Raw genomic sequence first — 7,671 nt, forward strand, 5'->3', positions numbered from 1 at the left:
AACATTCAAAGAAGAACTAACACCTATATTCCTCAGTCCATTCCAAAAAATCCAAGAGAAAGGAACACTTCCAAGCGCTTTTTATGAGGCCAGCATTATCCTAATTCCAAAACCAGATAAAGATAATACGAAGAAAGACAATTACAGGCCAATATCTCTGATGAACATAGATGCCACACTCCTCAACAAAATATTAGCAAATGGAATCCAGCAATATATTAAAAAGATCATATACCATGACCAAGTGGGATATATTCCAGGGATGCAAGGCTGGTATAATATTTACAATTAATAAATATGATACATCATATAAACAAATTGAAAGACAAAAAATCACATGATTATGTCCATTGATGCAGAAAAAGCATTCGACAAAATCCAACAGCCATTTTTGGTAAAACCTCTCAGCAAAGTGGCAATAGAAGGAACATATCTCAACATGATAAAGGCCATATGACAAACCTACAGAGAACATAATTCTCAATGGGCAAAAACTAAACCCATTTCCCCTAAGAACAAGAAAAAGACAGGGATGCCCACTTTTACTACTCTTATTCAACATAGTACTGGAAGTCCTAACCACAGCGATCAGACAAGAAGGATAAATAAAATGTATCCAAATTGGAAAGGAGGAAGTAAAACTCTCATAATTCACAGATGACATTATATTGTACATACGAAACCCTAAAGACTCCACCAAAAAACTACTAGATTTAATAAATGAATTTGGCAATGTAGCAGGATACAAAATCAACACCCAAAAATTGATGGCTTTTTTATACACCAATAATGAATTCTCAAAAGAGAAACTAAACAAGCAGCCCCATTTACCACTGCAACAAAAAAAATTAAGATACTTAGGAATAAACTTAACCAAGGAAACAAAAGACTTGTATTCAGAAAACTACAAGATGATGAAAAAAGCGATAGAAGAAAATTTAAACAGGTTGAAGAATATACCATGTTCATTGGTTGATAGAATCAGCATCATTAAAATGTCCATACTACCCAAGGCAATCTTCACCAACTGCATATTTCACAGATCTAGAATAAGTATTCTAAAAATTTATATGGAATCAAAAAAGACCCTGAATAGTGACAGCAATCTTGAGAAAGAAACACAAAGTTGGAGGAATCACAATACCAGATTTCAAGTAATACTGCAAAGCCTCCGTAATCAAAACAGCCTGGTACTGGCACAAGAACAGGCATGTGGATCAATGGAACAGAACAGAGACCTTAGAAATCAACCCATGCCATTACACTCAATTAATATTTGATAAAGGGGGCAAGAACAGAGCATATAATGAAGTCAAGATAGTCTCTTCAATAATGGTGTTGGAAAAATTGGACAGATACATGCAAAAAATTGAAACTAGACCATCAACTTACACAATACACAAGAATAAATTCAAAATGGATGAAAAACTTGAATGTAAGTCATGAAACCATAAAAATCCTAGAAGCAACTATAGGCAGCAAAATCTCAGACATCTCTTGTAGCAATATGTTTATGGATACATCTCCTAGGGCAAAGGAAACTAAGGAGAAAATAAACAAGTGGGACTACATCAAAATAAAAAGGCTTCTGCACAGCAAAAGAAACCATCATCCAAATGAAAAGGGAGCCCACTATATGGGAGAACATATTTTGCAATGATACATCTGCTAAAGGATTAATATCCAAAATATATAAGGAACTCATACAATTTAACAACAGGAAGACAAATAATCCAATTAAAAAATGGGCAAATAACCTAAATAGACACTTTTCCAAAGTGGACATACAGATGGCCAAGAGATATATGAAACAATACTCAAAGTCACTGATCATCAGAGAGATGCAAATTAAAATGACAATTAATTATCACCTCACATCTGTCAGAATGTCTACCATCAACAAATCAACAAATGCCAAGTGCTGGTGAGGATGTGGAGAAAAGGGAACCCTGTACACTGCTGGTGGGAATGCAGACTGGTGCAGCCATTACAGAAAACAGTATGGAGTTTCCTCAAAAAATTAAATACAGAACTGCCATTTGACCCAGTGATCCCACTTGTAGGAATATATCCTAAGAAAACTGAAACACCAATCAGAAAGAATGTATGCACCCCTATTTTCATAGCAGCACAATTTACAATGGCTAAGATCTGGAAACATAGGTAGGTGAGTGGATAAAAAAGTTGTAGTACATTTATATCATGGAATACTATGCAGCAGTAAAAAGGAAGAATCTCTTATCCTTTGATTCAGCATGGAAGGACCTGGAGAGTGTCATGCTAAGTGAAATAAGTCAGAGAAAGACAAGTATTACGTGATCTCACTCATATGTAGACTCTAAGTAACAAAATAAACGGATGAACAGAGTGGATCCAGAGACATGGATCATGAAACAGAGTGTGGAATCTCAGAGGTAAGGCATGGGAGGGTGGATGGATGGAAGGTGATCAACCAAAGAACTTATATGCATATATGCATGGCCCATGGACACAGACAATAAGGTGGTGAAGACCGGGGCAGTGAGTGGGGGCAGGCTAGAAGCAGTCAATGGGGGATAAGATGGGACATATGTAATACTTTCAACAATAAAGATTTTTTAAAAAGAAGAAGAACTCATGATTACACCATTTGAGAAGGCTGATTCACTAGCTGGTGGTCTACCTCAAGTGAATAACAGCTGTTTAAGTGAAATAGATCAGGATGGTAAAAGGTGAAATCTATAAATCTTTTAACTCTAGGTGATGGAATATTAGCAATGATTATCTTTTCTAGAAATAAAGGAGCATAATGTATTATATAGGCCAAGGCAAGAGAATTCCCAATTATATCAAACTAGAGGCCTGGTGCATGAATTCATGCACCAGTGGGGTGTCTCAGCCTGGCCTGCGGGATCAGGCCGAAACTGGCTTTCTGACATCCCCCAAGGTGTCCTGGACTGCAAGAGGGCGCAGGCCAGGCCGAAGGACCCCAGTGGTGCACAATTGGGGCCAGGGAGGGACACGGGAGGTTGGCCAGCCGGAAAGGGACCATGGGAGGTCTCCTGGGCATGTCCAGCCTGGCTCGCTCTGTCCTGATTGGAGAGATCCCAGCAGCAAGCTAACCTACCAGTTGGAACCTCTGCCCCCTGGTGGTCAGTGTATGTCATAGCAAGTGGTTGAGTGGCCTTAGCATCTCATTAGCATACTATGCTTTGATTGGTTGAATGGCTGACTGGTCGGCCGGACACTTAGCATATTAGGCTTTTATTATATAGGATGCTATTGAAAGGTTAAGATGAGTGAGGATAAGTGACTCTAGTAAGGAGCATTTTTAATAAATAGTTGCCATGGAAGCTACACTGTGGTGAGTAAGTGAAACAACTCTAGAGAATTTTTACTGCAAAGGCAATAGAGAAATGGATGATGACAGAAGACAAATGTGGAGTTCAAGGGAGTTTTCTTTCTTTTCTTATTTTAAGATGGGAGCTTTTAGAGCATGTCTGTATATTGTTGGAAAAGATCCAGTAGAGAAAAACATGTTTCTTAAATTTAACTTTATTTGAATTTCCAAGTTTTAGAAAGCTCATCAATTGTATTACACATTTTAAAGATTGTATAAACTAATTATCCATTGCATTTCTATGATGTGCAGTTTTTTTGTTTTTATTTATTTTTTCCATCACCATCCCCTCTGTGCCCTCTTTCACTTCCCTCTACCCCACAATCACCCCACTGTTGTCCATGTCCATGAGTTCTCTCTCTTTTATTTTTTTGCTCAATTCTTCTACCTCACCCCACAAACCCACCACCACCACCAGAGCTGTATGCCTGCTCTCTATCTATGAGTGTCTCTATTTTTCTTGGTAGTCCAGATGGTTATTAAATTCCACATATGAGTGAAATCATATGGTACTTGTATTTCTCTGACTGGCTTATTTCACTTAGCATAATATTCTCCAGGCCCATCCAAGCTGTTGCAAAGGGTAAATTTCCTTCCTTTTTACAGCCGAGTGGTATTCCATTGGGTAAATGTACCACAGCTGTTTTATCCACTCATCGACTGATGGACACTTGGGCTGCATCCAAATCTTGGTAAGTACAAATAACTGCAATGAACCTAGGGGTGCATATATTTTTGAGTCAGTGTTTTGGGTTTCTTTGGATAAACTCCCAGAAGTGAAATTGCTGGTTCATAATACAGTTCCATTTTTAATTTTTTGAGGTAATTCCATATTGCTTTCCACAGTGGCTGCACAAATCAACATTCCCAACAGTGCACAAGGTTCTTTTTTCCATATCCTTGCCAACACTTGTTGTTTGTTGATTTATTGTAGGTAGCTAATCTGACAGGTCTGAAGTGATATCTTATTGTGGCTTTAATTTGCATTTCTCTGATGGTTAGTGATGTTGATCATCCTTTCATGTATCTATTGGCCATCTATATGATCCCTTTGGAGAAGTGTCTATTCAAGTCATTTGCCCATTTTTCAATTGGATTGTTTGTTTTTATTGGTGTTGAGTTTCATAAGTTCTTTACAAATTTTGGATATTAACCCCTTATCAGATGTATCATTGACGAATACGTATCCCATTCAGTGGGTTGTCTTTTCATTTGGTTGACGGTTTCCTCTGCTGTGCTAAAGCTCTTTCTTTTACGTAGTCCTGCTTATTTTTCTTTTGTTTCCCTTGCCCAAAGAGATACATCAGAAAAAAAATATTGCTACAAGATATTGCCAAGAGTCTATCCTTTCTTCTAGAATTTTTATGGTTTCGTGTCTAACATTTAAGTCTTTAATCCATTGTGAGTTTATTCTTCTGTGAGAATAAGAAGGTGGTCTAGTTTCATTTTTTTGCAAATATCTGTCCATTTTTTCTAACACAATATATTGAATAGTCCATTGTATATTTTGCCCCCTTAGTCAAATATTAATTGACTATAAAGGCATGGATTTATATATTGGCTCCATTATCTGTTTTTATGCCAGTACCATGTTGTTGTTGTTTTTTGTTTTATTTTTCTTTTTACTATTTTATTTAAAACTATAAAAAAATGACAATGACAACCAATAACATAATGCTTTTCTTCACATTCGTATGAAGTTTAGAAATTTATTGCCTTTGCCCTGGAGAAATAACCTTACAAAATATAAAGTAGTACCACATTGTGAAATTTACAAATCCTAGAATTCAACATCTTGAAGACAATCTCCAGGGGTTGGTGGGGAAAAAAACAAATGTGGAAAGAGATGAGACAAGCACATATAAGGATGGCAAGCTGGGGAAAAGATCATGTCAATGACATTGACCCAGACAGTAGGTACCCTTTTCTCCTGGCCCCAACACTACCACCTCAAATGGGTGATTTTTGGTTTATAGTCTAAGGAACTCTTCAAAGTGATACAAGAGTTGCTTTGAATAGAGGTGTAAGAAGAAAGGTTCAAGTATGAGTAAGTCATGCCAAAGTCCAAAGTCAGGGAAGAACCCACAGTGAAAAGGCAACTCAGAAGTGTCAACATCTCGCTTCTTCAACAAACTGCCTCTGTGGGACCCAAGATGAAATCTCAAAAAGATATGAGGGTTCAAATCAGCATATATACTGGGTCCCTACAAACCCTATAGGGTTACTTTCCTGAGTAGATGATCAGCTTATTCCCTGAAGTGAAAGAGACAGCCAAAGTTCAAAAAGTAAGGTGGAAATTGTGCTTCCTTCAGAATGAATTAGCTTCTTAACTGCTTTTTCTCCCCGTCTAGCAGCTGCTTTCTCCCATGTTGCTGCAGGTGTTTATTGCCTTACACTTGAAATGAAAAGGTGAACTTTGAGGTGCCATGACTGGGCAGTCCTGAGAGGGCAGGGGGGTCTGGAAGTATAGTAGTCAGCACAAGCTGTGCTCTCATAATGGCTTAGCCTTCCTTTGTTCCTGAGAACCTATCCCCAAGGTCAGTCTGAAGTTTGTTTGCAAGCCTGGTGACCCCTTGCTATCCCATTGGGGCAGTGGGACAAGGGGGGTCTTCAGTATTGCACAGGTATGAAATGTCCACCAGTTTAAAAAATAAAATCACAGTTGTTCTTGGGGCTGGGCGGGTTCCCCCATCCAGTTTTATCAGTATGTGGCTTTGGCCACTGGACTCCTGCTGAGCTCCGAGACCCTCGAGTGGGTGGGCACTGGCGCCAGCACCGTGGTAGGGAATGTGTAGTAGGAACCCTGCACATCAGGGTTCAGTGTCTGCAAATGGGCTGTGAAGGAAGAGCTGGCTGCCTCTCCTTGGCAGGAGAGAACCTGGGGGGTGGGCGTGGAAGACAGGATCTCAGATTCATACTGCAGGAGTTGGCCCATGAAGCCAAAGTTGGGCAAGACCACACGCCTCCTCTGCTTGATGTAATCAAAGGCATCCTTTAGGCAAAACTTCATGAGGTAAGCCATGCAGATGGTGGGTGAACAGGAGATCCCAGCCTCACAGTGGACCAGGACCTTGCCTCCTGTTTCTCTGACACAGTCAATGAAGTGTATTGGTTCTTGAAAGTGGGAGCTAATGTCAGTCATGTAGCTATCTTCCAGGGGATCCATTTGTAGTGTAGGGGGCTCGTGCAGGCCTCCGAGGTCCCCAAGAGACATTCAGTAGGGCCGTGATGTGCAGGTTGGCGAGAAACTCGTACTTGGATGCATAGTAGTCACTTCCAAGGTAGAGGAATGGAAGGATTTCAACTGGGCCGCCCTGGTCATAAGCTGGCCTGTAGCTGATGCTGAGTACTGGTTTCCCACACTGGCTGATAAGGGCTCTCTCGGTCTCAATCTTCTCTTCTGACATGGCTTCTACGCCCATGCAACAATCAGGATATTCCGAGTAGAAAGTCTCATATCCCCCTTTGAGGAAGTAGACCCAGGGCGGGCAGGCAGGCGAGCAGTGAGGTGAGCAGGCCGTGCGTGGCACTCTCCTTGCTCAGCTTCTGCCAGTGGCAGCTGCCCTGGTCCGGCACAACCACAGCTGCCACGCTGGTGGCCATCGCAGCCACACCGAGTTAAGGTTGACACTGAGCGAGCCACGCAAGCTGGAGGCAGCGAAGGCCAGGTACGGCCGGCAGTCCAGCACCACACAGCGTGCATAGCCTCCTTGGGAGCATCTTGCGCAGCTGGCTCCCATCAAGCAACATGACCTTCATGTGGTCGCCCAGCGGCCCCGAGCTGCACAGGTGCCCATGGCCAGGGTGGCCGCTGGCGAGATACAGGAGGTTGGAAGGTCCTCCAGGCTTCCGCCAGCCTACCAAGCCCAGAGCCAGAGCCAGAGCCAGAGCCAGGGCGGGAAACTCTTCTTTCCCGCCCGGAACGCTGGGTGCCTGGCCACTGGCAGCCCCAGGAGCCGGGCCTATGTTGTTTTGATTACTATGGCCTTGTACTATAGCTCGATATCAGGTAGGGTGATTCCTCCAACTTTGTTCTTCTTTCTCAAGATTGCTGTTGCTATTTCGGGGAATTTTGTGGTTCCATATAAATGTTCCCCGCCCCCCTCCCCCCCACAAGGCAAGTATCTTTACTCCTGGAGCAGGAGGGTGCTGCAGGCACAATGTCTGGGAGCACTCACACCTCCATATACATTTTTGAAATATTTGTTCTAGTTCTGTGAAATATGCCTTTGGTATCTTGATAGTGAAGCAGGAATTTTAGGGGAATATAGGCAGGCTTAGGGATTTTTTAG

At 41.6% G+C, this 7,671-nt stretch overlaps 1 pseudogene across 1 annotated transcript; it reads right to left on the bottom strand.

The window, feature by feature from the left end:
• Positions 1-6,080: 6,080 nt before the first annotated feature.
• Positions 6,081-7,138, bottom strand: LOC308254356 (dual specificity protein phosphatase 5-like; annotated as a pseudogene). The gene has a single exon. The product of its transcript is annotated as a dual specificity protein phosphatase 5-like (transcript).
• Positions 7,139-7,671: the final 533 nt, after the last annotated feature.

The sequence above is a fragment of the Plecotus auritus genome (assembly GCF_963455305.1).
Source record: "Plecotus auritus genome assembly, chromosome: 1".
Classification (NCBI taxonomy): Eukaryota; Metazoa; Chordata; class Mammalia; order Chiroptera; family Vespertilionidae; genus Plecotus; species Plecotus auritus.